The sequence below is a fragment of the Corvus cornix genome, chromosome 1 (genome assembly GCF_000738735.6).
Source record: "Corvus cornix cornix isolate S_Up_H32 chromosome 1, ASM73873v5, whole genome shotgun sequence".
Classification (NCBI taxonomy): Eukaryota; Metazoa; Chordata; class Aves; order Passeriformes; family Corvidae; genus Corvus; species Corvus cornix.
In genome coordinates, this window is record NC_046332.1 from 48,236,595 (window position 1) to 48,257,560 (window position 20,966).

The following is a 20,966-nucleotide window of genomic DNA, read 5'->3' on the forward strand; positions in this document are numbered from 1 at the left end:
AATGTCTACTGCCATCAGTACCCTTCTCTCACAGCAAAGTCATGTACTGTGGACAATCTAACATTTGTTGAAGACCAAAAGGATGCTGAGGAAAAATATCCCCCATATAGCTGTATAATCACTGCTACAAGTCTGCAGAACAAAGAGCTTGTGGAACAAGGAGCTTGTGCTTCCACCAGCATATTTGACAACATGGAAAGGTTTTCACCCTATATTTTTAGTTTAAACATGGTCCCTGAACAAGTGCGTAGTGATGATGCCAACCAGTTGATCAACACATAGGTAACAAACCCTTTGGGAACCCTTTCCAAAAGGCTGATTTTGCTGCTTCCGTCCCCAAGGCAGCATCATTCACACAAAAGTCCTATACAGGAAAAGAGGTGGAAAACATCAATTCCTACTACTGCTGTTAGCATTACAGGTATTTTTGGGGTGTCAGATTCAACTGCAGACTCCTAAATGCAAATGGTCATAATGTAAGTGACCAACTAGAACTCCTGAATGTTTCTAAAGCATCATTCAGGAAACAAAGTCACCAAGGCACATCAGTCCTGGGTGTCATCCATTCCAGTATAAAGCAGGAATTGTGTCAGATATGTCCTTTCAAAATGTCTTGCCATGAAAATCTCCAATGTTTTATGTTACTCTGCAACAAGCAACAGCGTAGAGAAAAGATGGCTGCAGAAGATGCTGAGCTTTTGCAACAGATATTTGAGCGCCTATCTCTAGACTTTCAGAAGCAGAAGCAAAGGATGTGGCATTAGACCCTAAGTTTCATCTGGCTGTCCCCTTATCAGGTGTGCTGGAGAAGGTAGGCAGTTTAGAGAAGACGTGCTTGGGACAAGTGCTGAGGACCAACTCAGAGACTTTGACTGTAGCCATTTGCAGATGCAGCCAGCAGCAAAGACAGCAGTGAAAGCAAAGGCATGACCAAGCATTATGCAAAGCTGGAAGTTATCTCACTATAGCACCAGCAATGGCAAGGAGTCCAAGCCAAAAGCCACCAGAGTAGCTGCAATTCTTTGCATTTGTTTCATTGTGCATGAAGAGATGTTGTCCTGCTGAAGTATTTTAACCAGAAAAGGAAGGTATTGTCTATGTGCTGTTAAATTGTTCCCTTCTTGATTATCATAATTTTATTTTTCTTCTTTTTCATATGTGTGCAAACATATGCATATATCTCAATATACATTAATCTAGATTACATCAGAGTGTGTGTATATATATATACATATATGGACATTAATGTTATATTCTTTACCAATTTTGTCATTAAAAATCAAGATCAGCCACTAGCAAAGCATTCACTACTCAAAGGAAGGGAGCCATGCACTTAAATATAAATGACACATTAAACAAAGACACGGGCACACACAGGTGTGGGTGCGCCTTGTACACAAAACCCAATCTTACTCACCTGCTTAAAGGCACACTGCCTGTCTGAAGGGGATCATATTACTCTCCTTTGTTGAGCAGATCCTTTAACACCAGGAGGGAGATGGTGCTGGGGGACCAGCCCAATGTCACAGATGGCTGGGCATGCTGCAGGTTTCTGTTCCTCAGACTCCTGAGTATTAGGAACATTTTCAAAGTAGCATTGCTCACTCCTTTCCAGGTGTCTCATAAACCTAGAGGATTTATTCCATTGGAAAAAGGGCAGTGAGGTGCTCTTTATAATCCCTATACCACCCACTTACCAGTAATCAATTACTGAAAGGTGACCACCAAGTCCCATTGGACATGAAGAAGGTGCTCAATTACTGCCTTGGGAGAACATCAGGGTGCTGCAGCTCACCCACCTGCTTTCCAAATTGTCACGGCTCTGACTGTATCAAGGTCAGAAAATCCTCTCATCCCAGGACAACTTCCAAGATGGCAAAGACCATCCCTTTCCACAAGTTCAGAGAGGAATTCTCAACTTCCCCAAAATTTCAAAGCAGGCAAACTCCAGTGTTTTTTCTCAGTATCTGCAGAAAAGTTGATTTGGGTTATCTGTGACGATACACAAAATCCATTTTGAAATGAACAGTCATTTTTGACCAAAATAAAGGAGGGAGGTTCCTGCTGTGGAAGTCATGAGCAGAGTACTTCAAACACTCAGAATTCAAGCTTCAAAGTCTCCAAAATGGAAATTGTGATGCCCTTTCTTCTGCACAAAGCTCCAGCTGTGATTATCAACAAATGTGGCAACACAGTAAGCCATTCACCAGGGAAAAGGTTGGATAGGCATTAATTCCCCTACTGCAGAAACACTCACCATACAACGCTTAATTTGCAGTGGGGAATTTGATGTTACAATCACTTTCCAACTGCAGGCACAATGAAAGGTTGGGATAGGATTCAATACAAGATCACCACCACCCAAGTGTTGCAAAAACAGGTTAGAGAAATACCTTTTAGACTCACACTGGATATAGTGCACCCTGCCTCAAAGCAGGGAAAACTCAGGTGCAGCCAGACATGTTTGTTTTGGCAGGGTTAAATCATTAAACCACATCTTCCTCTCCCCAGACTACTGCCTATCATCCCACAGCTGTACCTGTAACCACCTGGGCAATCATGCTGAAAACAGCACCACTGAAACAAACTCAACACTGTGACTAGAGCTGACCGGATGGCAAGCTACCACAGATAGCAGCCAGGGCAGAGGAGAGGGATGTGACACTTTCCAGGATAGATTCCCATCTGAGAAGCACCATCCAGTGAAAGGTGTCTTCAGTGCCCTCAGCCCTTTTAGCCCACACCTCAAATTTCAGCTGGTGAGGATACTATCAGCTCAAAACAGCACCCAGATGTTTTGAGGAGGACAGCACCACATTTGCCATCCACAGCTCCTCAGAGATAAAAAGTTAAGGAAATGTCTTCCTGCCTAGCCAATAAAGGGCATCACACTTCTCTAATTACATGAAGCACTATTTTCTGATGAAAAAGCATCTAACTGAAAAGTCTCCCACCAGCTCTAGTACAGTCTCGTCAAATAGTTCCTCAGCATGACTTCAAATTACACCTTGCAAGAAAATTGCTTGATTTAACTCCCTCAATTGATCATAACACCAAAGGGGATCTCCACTGATAATTAAACTTCCCAAATGAAAGCCTGAGACACGCTGGCAGGAATTCACCTGAAACAACCCATCGCCCATAATCTGCCAGGGACTCAGCCTTGGTATTGAGCAGAAAAAAATTAATGCTCTGGGAAACAATATTTAATAAGTGAGCTTCTATTTCCTTAAACCCAGATAAAATGAAGACAGATCTTTGCTTAGCCAAAAGTCCTGGTCGTGTCATTCAGCATACAGCAGTTGTGGTCCTTGGACAACATTGCTCGGAAGAAGGTGGGAAATGTCCTTAGGGGATAAGGAAGTAAGTTAGACAGCAACAGAAGTTGGTTTGTTATTAAAACAATAGTGGAGAAACAAACAAAACATTAAGAGCCCCAACCTTCATGCAGAACAAAAAGTATCCTGCACAGACATGGGACACATCTAATCATACTGACAGAAGAAAGGAAGGAGAAGGCTTCCCCAAACACCTTTATTTCACCAGGACGAAGGGCACAGCTGAATTGAGATTTTCAGGTGCAGAAAACAAGCAGATCAAAGTGGGTATAAATAATTGGATTTTGCTATGTCCCTGAGCAGTGGGGAGCAGGTGGAGGCCAGCAGGTAGGTCATGGTGAACAGTGGCAGCTCCAGCTGGAGGCAGGGCCATGAGGCAGCAGCAGACCCTGGTCACCCTTGCCAAGCAAGCCATGAGCATCCTGCCTGAGTGATGGGCTGGATTATGGACCTGTGGCCACTCCTATGGATCAGCATGTCTGCAGGTCAGATGTTTCTTGAACAGGCACACTCCCAGCACTGCTGCACCAATTAAAAAACTGTCCCAATTAACAAAACGCTGTCTCAATAAAAACTTCCTCCATTACCAAAAAGAGTACTGAATTGAAGCAAAAGGTCCCTTTACTGGGAAAGCAGGAGTTGTTTTTGTGAATGAGGTGGAAGTGTTTGAAGAGCTTTTTCAAAGGAAACACTCCGTAACAAACCTCAAAAGAACTGCTCACACAAGGCAGAACACAGCGTGTGCTGGACCCACACTTGTTCAGGGAGGAAGTGGAACAGAAATTTTAAGTGGTCAAGTCATGGGGCTCCCTGTGCCTTATGCCAAGGTGGTTGCAGGCTTCTGAGAAAGGTTTTGCTCTCCCTGGGTAACCGTGTATGCAAATTAAGCATTCAGAGTCAGGATGGATGGGGCTTTGAGTAACCCCATGGCAGGTGGATTGGACTGCATGGAACTTCAAAGGTTTCTTCCAATCCAAACCATTCTAGGATTCTATGAAAATTCAAATTATGCTACATCACTCCTTTAGGCTTCTGCAATCAAAACAAAGCAATTAGAATTCATTTTTGTTAATTTAGTTTTTCCACTGATTTGCAGGCCATTCAAGGGCTTGCCCCATGCAGCATTCCAAGTGAGATCTATCAGCCCTGCACCCTGGTGTGGCTGTTGGAGAGTGACTCAACACAGTGGAAGAATTAAGAAAAACTTCCATTTTCTGAAGAAACCAAAGTTAGTTTCTAAAGGAACACACAAGCTGAATTTAAAAATATATTACGACCTTCTGAGGGCACTTGCATGACTACAGACCTAATACTAAAGCATTTTGCAAGTATGATTTGCACCATACAGAAGAGAAGCTGACTGTGAAAGGAGCTAAAATGTTTGCTTTTAGATTCAGTATTCCCACATTCCAGACATGATTCAAGGGCTGGGGAGGGATCAGCTCCTTCCAAGCACCACATGCTCATCATTGCAGGCACAGACAAGCACTTCACACCCCTTGGCTGGTGTGTGCAGACACATCCTCTCCTGCAGCAGAGAGGCTGCTGCACGTCTGCAGTTTCAGGGGTGGCTCTTCCAAGTAATTCCCACTGTAAAATTCTTCAGAAAAGCCTTCCCCTGAGAGACAGTGCCCTGATGCATACTGGAATGATTCAGCAATGACTGAATCCTACCATCTGATCCAACTAGTACTGCCCATTGACCAGACACACCCCACTGACCAGGGTCGCTCAGTGCTGAAGGAAACAACAAGTGCACAACTTGGATGGGCCACTGATGCCTCAGCTGCCTTGAGCAGCATGAGAAGCCCCCACACAAGGAAGCCCTAAATGAGGCAGTCTGGGTAGCCCAATCCAAGGCAGAGAAGCATGCTGAGCACCAATGGTGTGGCCACATCCCCACTGTAACTGGGATATGGCAATGTTCCAACTTATTGGGCAGTAAATGACTCCCTTTCTCTGCCAGTCCATGACATGAGCCTCACCAGGGACCGTCGTTTTGTGATGGGAATTGGTTGTGCAGGTCAGTCGCAGAGCCTGGCTGCCAGGACTACAGGATATGCCTACATCAGTGTAGCCTAGACATACACCCACAGAAAAATGAGAGCAGAAGATGGTGCAAGGAGGTGGAGCAAAGGAGATAAAGCATGGGGCTATATGGAAAAAAATTCAGTCTCAGAAGTGTTTTGCAAATTATCCTACAAGCCATCACTGCAAAGACTTCACAGCTCCTAAAGTGATGGGTTTACAACAAAATGCCTCAGAAAACTGCATCTGTTTTAGGCATTTAAGTCCAAAGTAAGTACAGAGCATGGCAAATCATACAAGCATGATGTTTGATTAGTATGTCAGTGGGGTAACCAAACATTCCTATTTTCACACACAGATATCAGAACCTAGTTTTGATATATTCTACTTAAATAAATCTCATCAGAAAAGAGCTAAAACACTGATGTGGAATTAAATTTCACAGTGAGGAAGGTGTGGAGGATTTTTGCTTTGGGTAAATACTCTTTTCTTAGGCACAAGTTCACCATTCAGCTCTCTCCTGCTCTGGGACAGGAGAGCTGTTGTTTAAGAAGAGTTTTGCCTCCACCTAATCCAAACATTCAAGGCTGCTGATGGGGAAGAACTGGGGAAAAGAGGCATCCAAACACAGCCCAATTCATATTTATCTCAGAACATCTATCAAAACTATAACAAAAGGCTTCCCACTCCTGTGTCAGATGAGAGCAAGACTTGCTGAAGTTTGTGGGATTTTAACGGGTTTTTTTCCCTCAAAAAGCAAAGATGACACTGACCAGCCAAACTGTGAGCCAGACCACAAGCCACACATTTCAGATCTCACTGCTGACAATGCCATGCAGAGGGATCCTGCACCACCTCAACACAGGACTCCACACTGGGCAGCCCCAAGAGGGATTTGAGCAGAAAGCTGCTGCATGTAATCATTGAAGGAGCAGGGACAATGCAGAAATACCAGGAGGTAAGAAATGCAAAAAGTTGACAGACTTGGCCTGAGCCTAGCCATGAGGTCACTGCAAAATACACTGCAGATTCAGCCCCCTGGTTTGCACAAGGAGAAGCATTACCTTGTAGCCACTCTTAACAGTTTATTTTGCCATCTGTGTGGCAGAAAGCCAGGTCTTACAACCCACATCTCTCCATGAAGAGAGCTAGTTCTAGCTCCCTTGGAAGCACAAGTCAACTTACAGAAGTAATTCACTCCTGTGAGCAAAAAACCAGATGTGTCATCTACTTTTTATTCAACCCCATCAGCGTTGTAGTTATCTAATCTGTAGGCTAAAATCTTACTCAGATTTCTGAATTTACTGAAATAAATAATAGCCACCTGCACCTCCCTACTCTTCATGCAGAAGCCTGGTCTGCTCCAAAAAATGCTCCTGCAATCCAGTGACAGAGAAGTGAAGCCACGCAGCACACAGTCCTGTCAAGGGAAGTTACACTGCTCTCCTTAAAAATAATTGTGTCCCTATCAACAAAATACAGTGTTTGGAGTAAGTGTGCTCTTTTTATTGGCAGAAAAATTACTAACATCATCCAGTCTAACTTTTTATAACATTATTATATTTTTCCACATCATCATTCTGGCATCAAAGGAAATCATTCCTAATTATGTTTATGGGACTGGGGGAATACACAGAGAGACCTAGATATGACAGTCTAGGAGAAGTATGGTGAAATGCATAATGCAACACCTCTCAGAACATGTACAGCGATGTCTGTCCCCATGTCACTTACCTAGAACAAGAAACTTTGAAGTATAATAAGTTCTGCTGCTGCAAGGTGCTTTAAGTGACAGCAAGAAGGAAACAAACTGGCTGTAAATATTCTGCTTAGCTCCACTCAGCTGGGACTTGCAAAAGAAAATAGGTGGGTTTAAAGCAAGGCAAGTGAAACAAATGGTAATTACCATTTTCACCCCAAGGGTCTGAACAGGAGCATGAAAAGCAAAGCACTGCTGTTGTGTTTTTGATGGTGCTCTACACCATGCTGTTCTGCTCTCCAGGTATTTCCTTTGAGGGAAAAAACAGGTTCAAAAGTTCTCTAACATCTGTGACCATTTATCTGGAGCAGCCAAAGTACAGCAGTGTGGTTTCATCACTGATACAAGTTTCTTTGGGGGTCATCCTTGTGTTTCTTCACACGCCAACCAGGTTATGAGGGGCAGGATTCCTCTTGATTAGCTTCAGCCTGCTCCAGAGCAGACACAGGGACTTAGGGCATCATCTCACCCCCCTCTGTAACCAGCAGGCTAAGACAGGCACCTCCAGGCATAAACTTACCCCTTGGAGGAGAGATGGGAGCTATGGCCCTCCAGAGTTACTTGCTTTCCCTAGCTACTGCAGGGCTCTAGCAAACATCTACAAAAACTCCACCAGACTAATGCTCAAGACAGGGACTGCACGTGGACCCAGCTGAAGGAAAAAACACCTCAATGAATTTTGACAGGTCTTTCTGTGGACAGTTAATAAAAGGATGTGAAAGTCTCTGAATAGTCTTAGGGGTTTTAACAACTCAGACATGCACTTCTCTCACAAGAGCAACAACTCCTCCTTACATTTGCTTTCCTCAAAAATAATAGTGTTTTCTGGAGAAACACTTGGATTTCAGGACTGTCCAAGCACTGATCCTAGAGCTTCCAGAGCAAAGCATAAACATTTTGCTTCTGCTCTTCTCCAGTTACTTAGCTGTTACACTTTTCACTGTATTGCTTGTGTTGGTACTTTTCCTGAACTATAAAGCTGCTAGAAGCCAAATTTCTGTTCCCATCTCACAGAAGTTCTCACTTCCAAAATCCCAACAAACACCTATTGTTTTTCTCCTCCAAGATGTAGTACCTCCACCCTAATCCATCTATCCAGCGCCTTCATTTTGCTCGCAGTGCCAGAACATTTTGCTCCTTTTTTCCAGCCAACTGCACAGCCAGACATTAGGTCGTGTCTAATGTACCTGTACTCAGCACAGACAGACATAAAACGGTACAGCACTTCTGCACTTCAAACCTAGATCAGCCAAGTGCTGTATTCTTCTCAATGGCCTCCTCTCAGCTTTTGGAAGCTATAAGCACATAAACCAGCCTGTCCCTGCAACCTGAGACAAAGAGTAAGAGTCTTCAAATCACATATGTTACAGGTCACCCTGTTTTGTGAACTTTTTGGAGGGAGAAGAACAAAGTGGCATGCAGCAGCACCCTTTGCTTGGGCAGTATCTCACATGGGTCATCAACCAGCTGTCAGGCAGTGTGCAACCCCAAGGAAAATTTCATCAGCAACCTAATGATAAAAGACTATATTCTGGTTACCTGAGATAACTAATCCCCTCTGGAATATTTTCTAAAGATACAACACATTATTTAGTTTGTTAACTGAAACTGCTTTATAAAAGAGTTACTTCAACAAAACAACCCTAGTTCTAAAAATTCAACAATGCATTTTTCCAATAGTTTAAGAATTTGTCACCTGACAAAAGCAAGCCTACTGTTCAGTTTAAGGAAACAGTTCATTTATCAAATCACAGTAATTTCTTGTTCAGTGCATTTACTCCTGCTGCATAGCTATCCCAATAAACCTCCTACATCAGCATTCCCAAATGAAGCTATGACTAGCATTAACAATGGACTGATTTTGCTATGGTTTGAAGCTTGTACTTTTTTTTCCCCCCCCTTCCTTTCTTATTTTCCAGGACTGGTTTGGCTTACTGACTCCAGATTTCACAGTAAACAGTCTGGGGCAGCAGATTCTTTGGAAGCATGTTCTCCCAAGCCCTGATGTCAGAATGCTTTACCCATAAAATTAAAAGGGGATTTTGCATGGCATCTCTTTTATAGCAACAAAAAGTGGCACTACACCACAACCCACAAATACCCACCAAACTCAAGGCAAACTCACCTTTGGTTTAATCAAGCCACCGAACCAACGTGGCCCACTGCCAACACATAGAGCAGCACAGTTACCAGTGCAGACTTGTTTCCTTACAGCTCCAAGTGCATCATCTGCAGCCGTAAATGTACCCACATGCCTGATACCACCATTGCCTTTCACCTCCCAGACATCATCCTCACTGCTCTGTGGGCTGAGCTCTCTGTGCAGTATCCCAGACCACTTCACTCAAACACTGCTAACCAGAGTTACAAATATTTTCTAGAGAAACACCATACTATTTGCTTTGCCAGCTGAAACTTCAATGATATAACCTAGCTGCTAACTCATGTTAGCAAAGACCTACCAGTGAAGCAGCCTGTGCTTCCCAGCCTCGAGGTGACACAAATCTGAAGAGAGCTCTCCTAGATGTATCAGGCAGAAAACTGAAGCAGCAATTGCCTCTGCAGCTGGGATGCCAGTGAGCAGCTGCCAGCAGCAAACTCTTCAGTAGGCACAACTGCAGCCACAGACAATGTGCATGCACACTACAGCTCATTCTTCTCAGTCGTATTAAAATACCTGGTAGTCTCTTGCAGTCAGGTCCACACACATCCACGTGAATCATGGCACACACTTTCTCTTTGACAGAATGTGTTTCAGGAATAAGTAAATTATCTGGTATGGGGCATTTTAAACTGCTTACCTGAATCAAAACTGGGGATAAACCCTAGTTAAACAAAAAGCTCATTGACATTATACGTTTTTAAACTCCACATTGGCTTATAATAAACTTTGTGCAATGGATGACTCAAAAAGGCACTAAATTTCAATAAAACATAGCTTGCTCAGTAAATAAGGGTCGTAATTAAAAGCAAGTCCTCAAAAGCAAGATATTAAGTGAAATCCTCATCCTTGTAATTAAAAAATTAAATGGGCCACTAAGATCTACAAGGAAAGATACAAATGAATTACAAGGATGCAGAAAATAAGGCAAAAGTGAATTGGGAAATTTGTACAGCTCAGGAAAGCCTGCTAAGATATTTCACTGCTAATCTTGTGAAAAGGAACCCAAGAGTTACTCCTCATCTCAGAAAGGGGAAGGAGAAAGAGGAATGTAAGAAAATATGATGCTAAACACTACCATTAAGTAGACTAATAAATTTAATGTTTCCGACAACATAGCAATCACATGGATCTCTCAGACAAAGGGTCAAGACATGGCACAGAAGGCACTAAGGAACTGGTATGATTTACAGAAAAACTGAAGGAGGGATCCTGTGTTGCTGTGAAATAAAGTTTTCTGAACTGCTTTTCACTTGAATAGGAAAAAACAAAAACAACAAGACCAAAACCAAAACCAAACAGAAACTGAAAAATTATACCTAGAACCAAACATCTCACAGTATTCTATTTTGGAAACTCTGAAGTCAGGCACTTCTGATACCATTCACAGGATTTATGATCCACCACCTTGGTGATCTCCGGCAGCATCAGGGACCCTGGCAACGGCAGCAGCTGCCGACTCACCATCGAGGGCAGGCGGCTCCAGCCAGTGCTGCCAGGGCAAGAGGCATTAGATTTCTACAAACCACAACAGGAAGGTGGGAGCCCCAGCTCCTGATTCCTGATACCCCCAAACTGCCCAGGAACCACAGGCAATAGTCAAGAGTCCTGCAACAAGTGGGCCCGTCATATGGCAAGTGATAGACCTCATGTTTTGTTTGACCATCAGACTCAGTTATGCCTTTTTCTTTCCCTTTCTTTTTCTTTTTTTTTCTTTTTTTGTTTCCAGTAGGTTTTAGTTGCCAGTAACGTTGCAACAACTGCACTAAGGAGGAAGTGCCCAAGTACCAAAACAATCCCACCCTTATGGCAGAACTGTCATAACTTTTTCCAAAGTCCTTGGGGTTTCCAAGAACCTCAAAAGTTTCTTGAGATAAACACTTAGACCATTCATGCCTTCTTTTATACTCAGTGGAAAGCAGATGAGTACATGAGCACGTCAGGTCACAACTCATTTATTTAAGTGTACTGGGCTGAGGTGAAGCACGCCCAGGAATGTCCATCCCTCCCCTGGCTGAACACCCTGGACATGGATGAGTACATATACCCAGATGAATGCCACCTTCAACACCATTCAGCACATGACCGATTTTCAATGATTTTGACCCTGGGATGATGAAGGATGGGGCTATAACAGGTAATGAAAAAACCCCTAGGATACTGCCAAACAAACAGAGCACCCACCCTGGGTTACTAACTATGGGTCAGTATTGACACAGCTGACCCCAACCAGCTCTGCCTGAAGCACTGAAATAGCTCTCCACACCACACAGCCTCACAGTGCTGATGGTCAGTAGCACCAGTTTCTTCACATACAGTGTTAAGTCAACAGGACTTCTTAGCTCACCCTTCAGGAGAGGCAAAGGGGCTGTGTCGCATCCCCATATGCCTCTGTCACCAGGACGGCACAGCCAATAAATCTCACCAGGATCAAGCCAGCATCTACCCAGCCCATCTGCAGACAAAGTAACTCACACTCTTTTCCTCCTGACCCACTCTACACCGATGCTTTTGGCATCACAGATATGGGTCAAGAGAAGATAATTAAAGTTGCCACTGTGTTTTCTACTCACTTAGAGCTGGGATACAATTGGAAGCGACATTTCTGAAAGGCTATCAAACTCTCATTAACCTGTCCTCAAGGTTGAGGAGCTTGCTAGAGCAAGGGTGAACTAAAGGTAGCAGAGGCAATAATTGCAGTAAGACCCCTGCCCTCCTTCACTCGAACCATATTTCTCCCTCTTTTCTTTCCCAGCTGCTTTTTCTTCTTTTCCCACCACTCCTTTTTTCCCTTCCACTCACATACACTAGGCCATCAACTGTGCTCAACACCAGGCAGATTGGCACTTGCTCCTGTCATCTCAGATTCATGCTCTTAAGGTTGGAAAAGGACTCCAAGATCACCAAATCCCACCATTTACCGTGTCACACAACTTAAAGCAGAGACACAGAGCTCAGGCCCACCACCATGAGAATGAACGTTACCTGCCATCTGGCAAGAGATTACACAGGAAAAAGGAGGGAAAAAAAAAAAAAAAAAGAAGGGGAAAAAGAAGGAAAAAAAAAAAAAAGAGGGAGTGACAAATCTTTCAACAGTACACCTTGGAACTGGTTTCTCCAGTAACTGGTTAAAGAGTTACTAGCTTCCTCTTCCCTGAGTCAGTTGCTTCCGTTTAGAAAAAATATGGCAAGAATATACTCCAGGAGGAGTCAAGAGCATATTGCGTCTCACCCACACTCACAACTGAGCTGCTTGAATTAGAAGCCTAGTAGGCCTCAGACTTCTGTTACAGCCCACTCCAACAAAGAAGTGCCTTCTGAACACACCTCCTCACTGTTAAGCACAGCCCTACAAGCAGCAAGGCTCAAAACTTTACAAATACCACCAAAGTGGCGTAAGTCGGGGACTAAACACCCATTAGTTCCCCTGCTCAAGAAAAGGCTTTATTTCGAAGCCAATGTGACCATCTAAAGAACGCATGTGATGGAGCACAGTCGAGGTCTGTCCCTGTCAGATCGTTCAAAATGCAACATACTCAAAATACTTGAATGCTAAGTAAATGTCAAGACTTGTAGCAATGCATGAGCTTGCTCCTGCTTTGTGCCAGGGTCAGCACTTGCAGCTATGGAGCCTGCGCCATTACACAGTCCCTCCTCTTTCGCATTAGATGGAAAGCTTGTCCAAAAACATGTCAGTTGGCTGCTGAAGGTAACAGAAGTCCACAGAGTACCTGACAGGTAAATTTGCACCTGTTCTTTCCAAGTTTTCATTGTATTTGCCTCTAACTTGGAGACAGCAGACACTCAAGCATCAGCGAGTGACTGAAGGGCTTCAAGAGGCATTGCTGTCCCACTGCAGAGGGTCCCACATGACACCGGCATTGCCATGTGTGACCACATCTTCACCACTTGTCCCCATGGCTTAGCAGAGTCCACAGAGGTGGGAAAAGGGAGGCAGGGTAGGATACCGCTAGTTCTGCTGATGTTGGACTACACGTTGAAGTTGTTGCTCGAGCACAAAGTAACAGCTGCAAATGACCACAGGGAACATGCTAACTCATGAACCTTCAGCACCATTATCATCTCAGCTTTCCTGCCCATATCTGCAGCCTCTCTAGAGCTGCAACTGCCTTTCTGTCTTGAGTCTATACAGCACCTACAAAAACACCACTGTGCTCCAAAACTAAAGTTTCTAGCAGCTGACACTAGAACCAACTAGCAATTCCATATGTAGTCTCAATCTTCCTCTCCAGCCTTAGCAGCATATAAATTTCCTCTTAATAATTTTTAATAAGTTCCCCTTGCTCCACCCCATCTGCCACACACATTCACACATACATATGCAAAAAAAGATGAGAGGCACCTGTCAGCCAGGACAGCTGCCTGCAAAACGCTGACAAACCAAATGGAGACAAGTCCCTGTCCTGATCACAGGAGTTGGTTCGGGAGCAGCAGACTGCAGGAACTCCTGGGGTACGGGGCTAGCTCGAGCACTATGAGCCCTATGGTCGATACTGGCATTTTTGGTAAATTCTCAGTCTCTTTTGCAGTTTGACGAAGGAAGCCAAGCACAGTATGGCAGTCTCTCGGGAGCTACCCTGAACATAGAAAGGCCGTCAAGGACGGCTTCTCCTTAGCACCTGGGCCTTCACCTCCAGCACAGCATGTTCCCTGCGCCGCAGAGAAGACAAGCAAAAAAAAGGGTTAGCTCGGGAGCAGGCACACACGGCTGCATGCTCCCCAGCTCCGCGCTGGCCCTCTCCATCCCTGGCAGTTCCCTGGGGACACTCGCTCCGGCAGCGCCAAGAAAGGCCCTTCCCGCCAGCATTGTGGGGGCGGCAGAGCGGCTGCGACCCGACCCGGCAGCCCGGGCTGAGGTCAGGCGAGGGGACGGGAGAGCTCCCGGAGGGGACCGCCCGGGGGCCACAGCAGGCCCTGAACGCGCACGCTGCGCCCGCCGCAAGATGGACGCGCCGCGTACGGCCCCCGCCCGCTCAGCCTCAGACTCACCCAGCCGGGGGGCTCGGGCAAGCGGCGAGGAAGCACAGCGACAACCCCCACCTCCCCGCTGCCGCTTTAGATCTCCTACGCGGGTCCGCCCCAATGAATGGGAGGTGCTGTTCCACGTGGGAAGAGCCCCACGTGGTGCAGGGATGGGCTAGTAGCGGGGGGATGAGGGGGAGGGGCTGATGGGTGCGCAAGCGAGCTCGCAAGGCAGGTGGAGGTTACCTGCGCGGGGCAGAAAGGGGCTTCCCAGGCCGGCTATCTGCCGCTCATTTGGCGTGGACTAAAAAGCTGCTCGGTTTTTCTTTTCCTCCTCATGCTCCCTGGGAGTGAGAACTGAGGGGCTGGATTGTACTGAATCATCCATTCAGCTGTAGCGCACACCATGCTCTGACAGCTGCTGGCTTCTGCAGAACAGGGTTGAGCAAGAGATGCCGGCATGAAATTGATGCAGTGGATAATCATAGAATCAATCAAGAGACTGTTAAGGGTTTGGAATGGACCTTAAAGATCATCCAGTCCTAAACTCTCCTGCTGTGGACAGGACCCACTTGACCAGGTTGCTCAAAGCATTAGTCAATCTGTCCTTGAACACTGCCAGGGCTGGGGCATCCACAGCCTCCCTGGGCAACCTCTTCCAGTGTCTCGCCACCCTCACAGTAAAAAACTTCTTCCTATTATCTAACCTAAACTTCCCCCCTTTTCAATTTTTACCCATTACTTCTTCTTCTATCACTATAGTTCCTGCCAAAGAGTCCCCTTCCAGCTCCCCTGTAGGCCCCCCTAAGATACTGGAAGGCTGCCGTGAGGTCTCCACACAACCTTTTCTCCAGACTGAACAGCCCCTGATAAGGACAGTAGAACAGCATTTCACTCCCTTGATAAGGAACAACATTTGACTTCTTACCAGGGACAGTAGAACAGAATAGCACAGCCTTGGAGAAATAAATAAAGGATGTAACTTAGGCAAACAGAAGTCATGCAAAACGCAAGCAGGATTCCAGCTCAGCTCTGCAAGGCTGAAAAAGTAGAAGTTAAGCAAAACAATGACACTGCACTTAATCAAAATCGGGAGTTGAAGAACAGTCCCCTGAACAGGACACTGGATGTTGAAGACAAACCCCAAAGAACCATGGAAGGACTTTGATAAGGGGTGTGACTATGCTAAATGAAGTCCAGGAAGGGGGGATAGCTAATGAATAAGTAATCAGTGTTTATGATAAAAACTGTACACCTGACACTCGGGGCATTGATTAGAGGAAATATCCTCCAAGTGACCAGCATGCTATAATAAAGAATGCCTGCTATCTAGTACTCAGAACCGTGCTAGAAAGTTTCTAGCCATCTGATTTCAGTATCACCCCAACTCTCTCCATCTGTCTTCACAGGAGAGGTGTCCCAGTCCTCTAACCAACTTTGTGGGCATCCTTTGGACTTGCTCCAACAGTTCCATGTCCTTTTTATGCTGGGGACACCAGAACTCCAGGCGGGGTCTGACAAGAGCAGAGTAGAGGGGGAGGATCACCCTCAGCCTGCTGGCCATGCTGCTTTTGGTGCAGCCCAGGATCCAATGATGGTGGACACTGGTGGACTTGAATTAGGCTTTTGACATAACCTCCCATGAAGCACAATACTCCCAATCAGGAAAATACACTGTTGATGAAACTGTCATGGCTCTCCCCAAAACTGGGGCAAACAGCCCAAAAGAGCTGTGGATGTTGGAAGGAGAACAGCATGGGGTCTGTGCCAGGCTTGGCAAGATCCCATTTCCATTACCATTCCTAAGAGACCACTATGGGGAAATTGTCCAGTGCACTGCAGGATGAGAAAGCATCTGAACATGAATCTTGAAGAAACTCCAAAAATAAAGTGGAATTCTAGAAAGGAGGAGAGTGATAGTTAAGGAAAGAAACCAAATAAGCAGTGAAGAACATTTGGCTGAGCAACAATTCAAATTGCATCGGAGGAGGTTTAGATTGGATATTAAAAAAAACTTCTTCACAAAAGGGTTGTGAAGCATTGGAACAGGCAGCCCAGGGAAGCGGGGGAGTCACTATCCCTGAAGATATTTAAAAGATGTGTAGGGACACTGAGGGACATGGCTTAGTGGTAGACTTGGCAGCACTGGGTTGATGGTTGGGCTTTATGATCTGAGAGGTCTTTTGCAACCTAAATGACTCTGATTAGAAAGAGATCAGGAAATCACAGTGGATCCCAAAAGTCATGTGAAACTGCTGCATGGGACTATATGGTACTAATGAAATAAAAAATACTACCAAAAAGAACAGTATCTTTCTAGTAGAGCACCTTACTTGAAACATATGTAGGATGTAGAAAGTAATTATGAACCAATAGTGCTGAAATTGGAGTACTGTGCTTATTTTGACATTTAACCATAAAGAAATCCATCCACTTGGTGGAATCCTGAAAAAAATAAGTAGGAACCCCATTCATTAAAGAAAAAAGTAAGGAATTGTTTTTCTTTTCCAGAACAAAAGTAGAGCAATAGAACAATCCTTCAGTGATTAAGAGGCAAAAGTATAAACAGTAAGGAAAGAAACTGTTGAATGCCAATTACAGCTGCACCATGCCCATTAACAGTTACCCATTGGAGAGAGTGGAGGACATTTTGGGGGTAAGCATTCACAAAAACCCCTAAAACAATGTTTTACTGCTGTGTTTCTTCATCAGCTTCTCCATGTGAAAACAACAGCTATACCTGTCATGTTGCCATCTGCTTCTGCCTGTCACTGCTATAGAGCCCTGGTTCATCTCCTGTGTTATTAATAGATGTAGATGCATAAATAAGGGGAGTTGTGGTCTGAGATAAAGGCTCCTAAAATTGCTCTGGAAAAAAAGCCCCTCTTTTATGCCAAGCTGAAGTACCCAAGAACACCAAGTACCAATTAATAGGAAAAAAACCCCAACCAAACATTTCTGAAATTTCTCCTTTTTTTGCTAGAATTAAACTCCGTATTCAAAAATCATTTGCTGCACCTTAATCCTTCCTTGCTCTTTAATTAAGCAGCTGGTCAGCCTGTCCTAGTTAATTTTAATCTGTGGAACCCAGGAGTAGCATTATTCTCTTCTATCCTGGGCCTCATTTTGTTTCTTTTGACCCTCCTATTTGTTGGCTTTCTTTTTCTTGCACTGGAGAAGACAGTGAACAATTCATACCTACTTCCATGTCTGTGTTTTGCAGGCTTTTATACGTCTTTATGAAATATATATTTAACCAGATCTTTGTTTCTAGTCTGGGAGGATCCAGTCAACTTAGTCATCCTTTTCATGGAAGTTAGTTTATGCTTTTGGTCATGATCAGTGCCCTCACTGGACCTTTTGCCATCTCATTCTAAGTAAGATACCTGAAGTGAACTAGCTGGTTCATAATCTAGAAAGACCTGATCACATCCCAGCTGTCTACTGGGAATGGTCCCTGGGGCATACTATCATCCCAAACATGCCTGTGTGTTGTTCTAAGAGAGTGTTTAGTTGTTACAGGCAAAAACTGTGCCAGGGTGGCACCAACATTGTGGTGCTGACTCCTTCTATACTTGTAATTTAAACAAGGTGAAGGAACACTCATGGAACTTAATCACGCTTTTGCTAAATTTTTTTGAAAGGCCTTTGGCACAGTTTTCATCCATACCAACAAACAGTATCCCAAATAATCCTTAGACACAAGAGCTGTTAGGACAAGCCTGTGGCCATTCCCTGTTTACAAAAAAGCACCATATTTTGGAGGGTAAGAGAATTTAATAGTGTGGGTACTAACCATTCTGTTCCATAATAATTTTCTGTCTTCAGCAAGCTTAGTAGACTAACAAAAAAGCAGTCAATACAGCTGTTTGTGGAACAGTGCTTAGGGACACACCTTATGTTTAACTACCAAGCACAGATGTGGGCTGGATGTGTGAAACTAAGTGTGAGATGAATACTGCCTTGTCTACCACAAGACCATGACAGATAAGGCAGTGAGGAGGCCAGAGCTGCTTTGACTAAGCAGTTCGACATTTCCTGCAAAATTTATCAAGCCAAATGTGAAGATGTAACAAAATGTGTAAATGGGGAAATGCAGTAGCTCTCTACCTGTTTAACGAAAAAACAGTTAACTAGTGGTTAATGACCTCTAACAGTACATGACTGAGGTCACCCAAGATGTCCCAACAACATCTGAGTCATTTGTATCATCCCAGTCTCAGAGGCTGGACTTGTGTAACTAAAGAAGATGGGACTTGTTCTCTGTCTCTGAGGACAGGTTGCACAACACAGCTTACATCCATACAGCAAAACCTTCTTTTCCAAAACAACTCCATAGCAGGGTGGCCACCTCCAAACTGTTCATTGGGAAGAATAATCTGATGCTGTCCCATGAACTGTGTGCTCGCATTTCCTGGGAGAGGGCTGTCTTGCCTAGACCATACCTGTAGCAGGAACTGTTTAACACCATGGGCAGTTGAGGACTGGTACACCATCCTAACCCCTCACCATCCTCTATTTGCTGATACAGGTGTAGCCTGTATCAGCAAATAGAGTAGCTCCAGAGAGGCTGGAGCTTTGTTGTAAACCTAGAACCAGACAAGACAGTTTTGGACAGGTGGCTTTGGCATTTCCTTATGAGCAGCTCAGACATCACACCGAGTTGTTGTAGATTTTAGCCCCCAGAACGTGACTTTCTCTCACTTACTAGGCAAAAGAATAAGACATCTTCCTCAGCATTGTACATTTTGTTCCCAGAGCTAAATTAACTTCCTGGCATCACAAGCCTGTGAACCCCCCTAGGTCTGGCCCTTGATGATCCAAAGTATGGTCCAAATACTGTGTTTGATCTCAGCCTCCTACTCTGTACACAGCAGCCCCACTTCCTCCTTTTTAAATTTTGTTTCTATTTATACAGTTAACAAACCTTTCCGCATTCATCTTCACAGATCTTTGCAAGGTCTAACTCAGCTTGACTTTTGGCATTTGGTGCTGTATTCCTACAGTTTTTGACCTTCAAAACATAGCTACATAGACTGACTGACCTCTTTATCTGTTCCCACAGACTGTTTACACCTAGCATCCTTCCTTGGACAGTCATTCATCCAGGTAACTCAGGAAAATGTCCTTGTTCATTTTCCCTTTGTTTGGCATTCTAGAAAGATTTTCTACCTCTGATGTAAAATCTCATACACCCTCATATGCAATCCCAGATCTTGTCAAATTTATTAACTCCAGTCACTACTTTTCTTAAATTTCTTGATGTTTTCCCTGTGGAAAAATAAACAAACAAACAAACAAAACCCAGAAAGATCTTTTTTAACCTTTTCCCCATTCTGTTGAAATGCTACCAACACTCTGATCCAATTTTTCTTACAGTAACTAGTTCTTCTACAGCATGTTCACTACCAAAAGTAAATCCCAAATACAGCCCCCTTTGCTTGTAGAGATACACAACTGTAATACCACATCCATTTATGCTTGAGTTTGGAACTCTGACTCACACTGAGCTGCTGCCCACCATGAACCCCAGACCCCTCTCTGCAGGGCTGCTCTCCAGCCACTCCTCTCCCAGTTTATACTTGTGCCTGGCATTACTTCGTCCTGGGTGCAAAATCCGGCATTTGGACTTGTTAAATGTCATGCTATAAATCATAGCCCAATGTTCCAACCCATGTAGATCCCTCTGCAAAGCCCCCCATCCCTCAAGAAAGCCAAAAGCCCCTCCCAGTTTGGTACCACCAGCAACCACAGTAATGGTGCACTGAACTCCTGCATCCAGATCATTGGTAAGTACAGGAACAGGACTGGCCCTAGAACTGATCCCTGAGGAGCACTGGTGGGGACTGGTCACCAGCTGGGTGTAGCCCCATTCACTACAGCCCTTTGAGCTCTGCCCTTCAGCCAGTCCTTCACCCAGTGCACCATGATGGTTTTATGTGCCATGTTCTTCCATACTCAGATCTTGTTTCTGTGGTCCTCTTACATTGCTCACATACACCCTTTGCACCCTCTTCACAGAATGGGTCAGGTTGGAAAGGACCACAGTAGGTCATTTGGTCCAACCTCGCTGCTCAAGCAGGGTCATCCTAGAGTACATGGCACAGGACTGCAACCAGATAGTGCTTGAATATTCTCCAGTGAGAATATCTTTTCTGCTGCTTCTCTTTTTTTCCCAGCTCAGTCGTTGCAGTAATAGAGAGCTTTTGGTATTTCTGCCTTCCTACCTGAATTAGAGACAGTCTCTTCTATAGCAGGACCAAACTGTGATGGTAGGGCTCCATGTGTATGCTCTGTACGGCAGGAACTAGTGGCCTTGCATCATTTCCAGTCTCTCTTGATAGCCAAATTCTTAACTCTCGCTCTGCCACTGGTCCAGTTGATGGTTCTGGGCACTTGAGCAAGGTCCAGGGAAAAAAACCAGGCAAGCCACACCGCAAGCGAGCAGGCTGTGCCTGTGACCACCACTGCTAAGTGCAGCGTACATGATTAGACTGGACCATGCTGTGTTCAAAGGCGTGTTCACACCTTGAATCCCCAGGAACCGGTGAGGCAGGAACAGCCTCCCGCACGGGGATCAGCCCGGAGCCCAGCCCGAAGCCCATCCCGGGCCCAGCCCGAAGCCCATCCCGGGCCCATCCCGGGCCCATCCCGGGCCCGCGGCAGAGGCGGCGGCGGCGGCCCCGGGCCAGGCGCC

General features: G+C 44.9%; 1 protein-coding gene across 4 annotated transcripts in view; it reads right to left on the minus strand.

The window, feature by feature from the left end:
- The window catches only part of SLC7A1 (solute carrier family 7 member 1), a 47,592-nt gene extending 27,004 nt beyond the window's left edge, over nucleotides 1-20,588 (minus strand). The window contains exons 1-2 of one of the 4 annotated variants that reach the window (XM_010400282.4): nucleotides 1,800-1,967; nucleotides 1,418-1,628 (exon numbers count right to left, since the gene is read on the minus strand). The gene's annotated coding sequence lies outside the window, so the exon portion shown is untranslated. Of the gene's footprint in view, nucleotides 1-1,417; nucleotides 1,968-14,296; nucleotides 14,402-20,496 lie in introns of those variants that run through there. The other 3 variants (XM_010400283.4, XM_010400280.4, XM_039565883.1) reach the window with 3 other exon arrangements.
- Nucleotides 20,589-20,966: the final 378 nt, after the last annotated feature.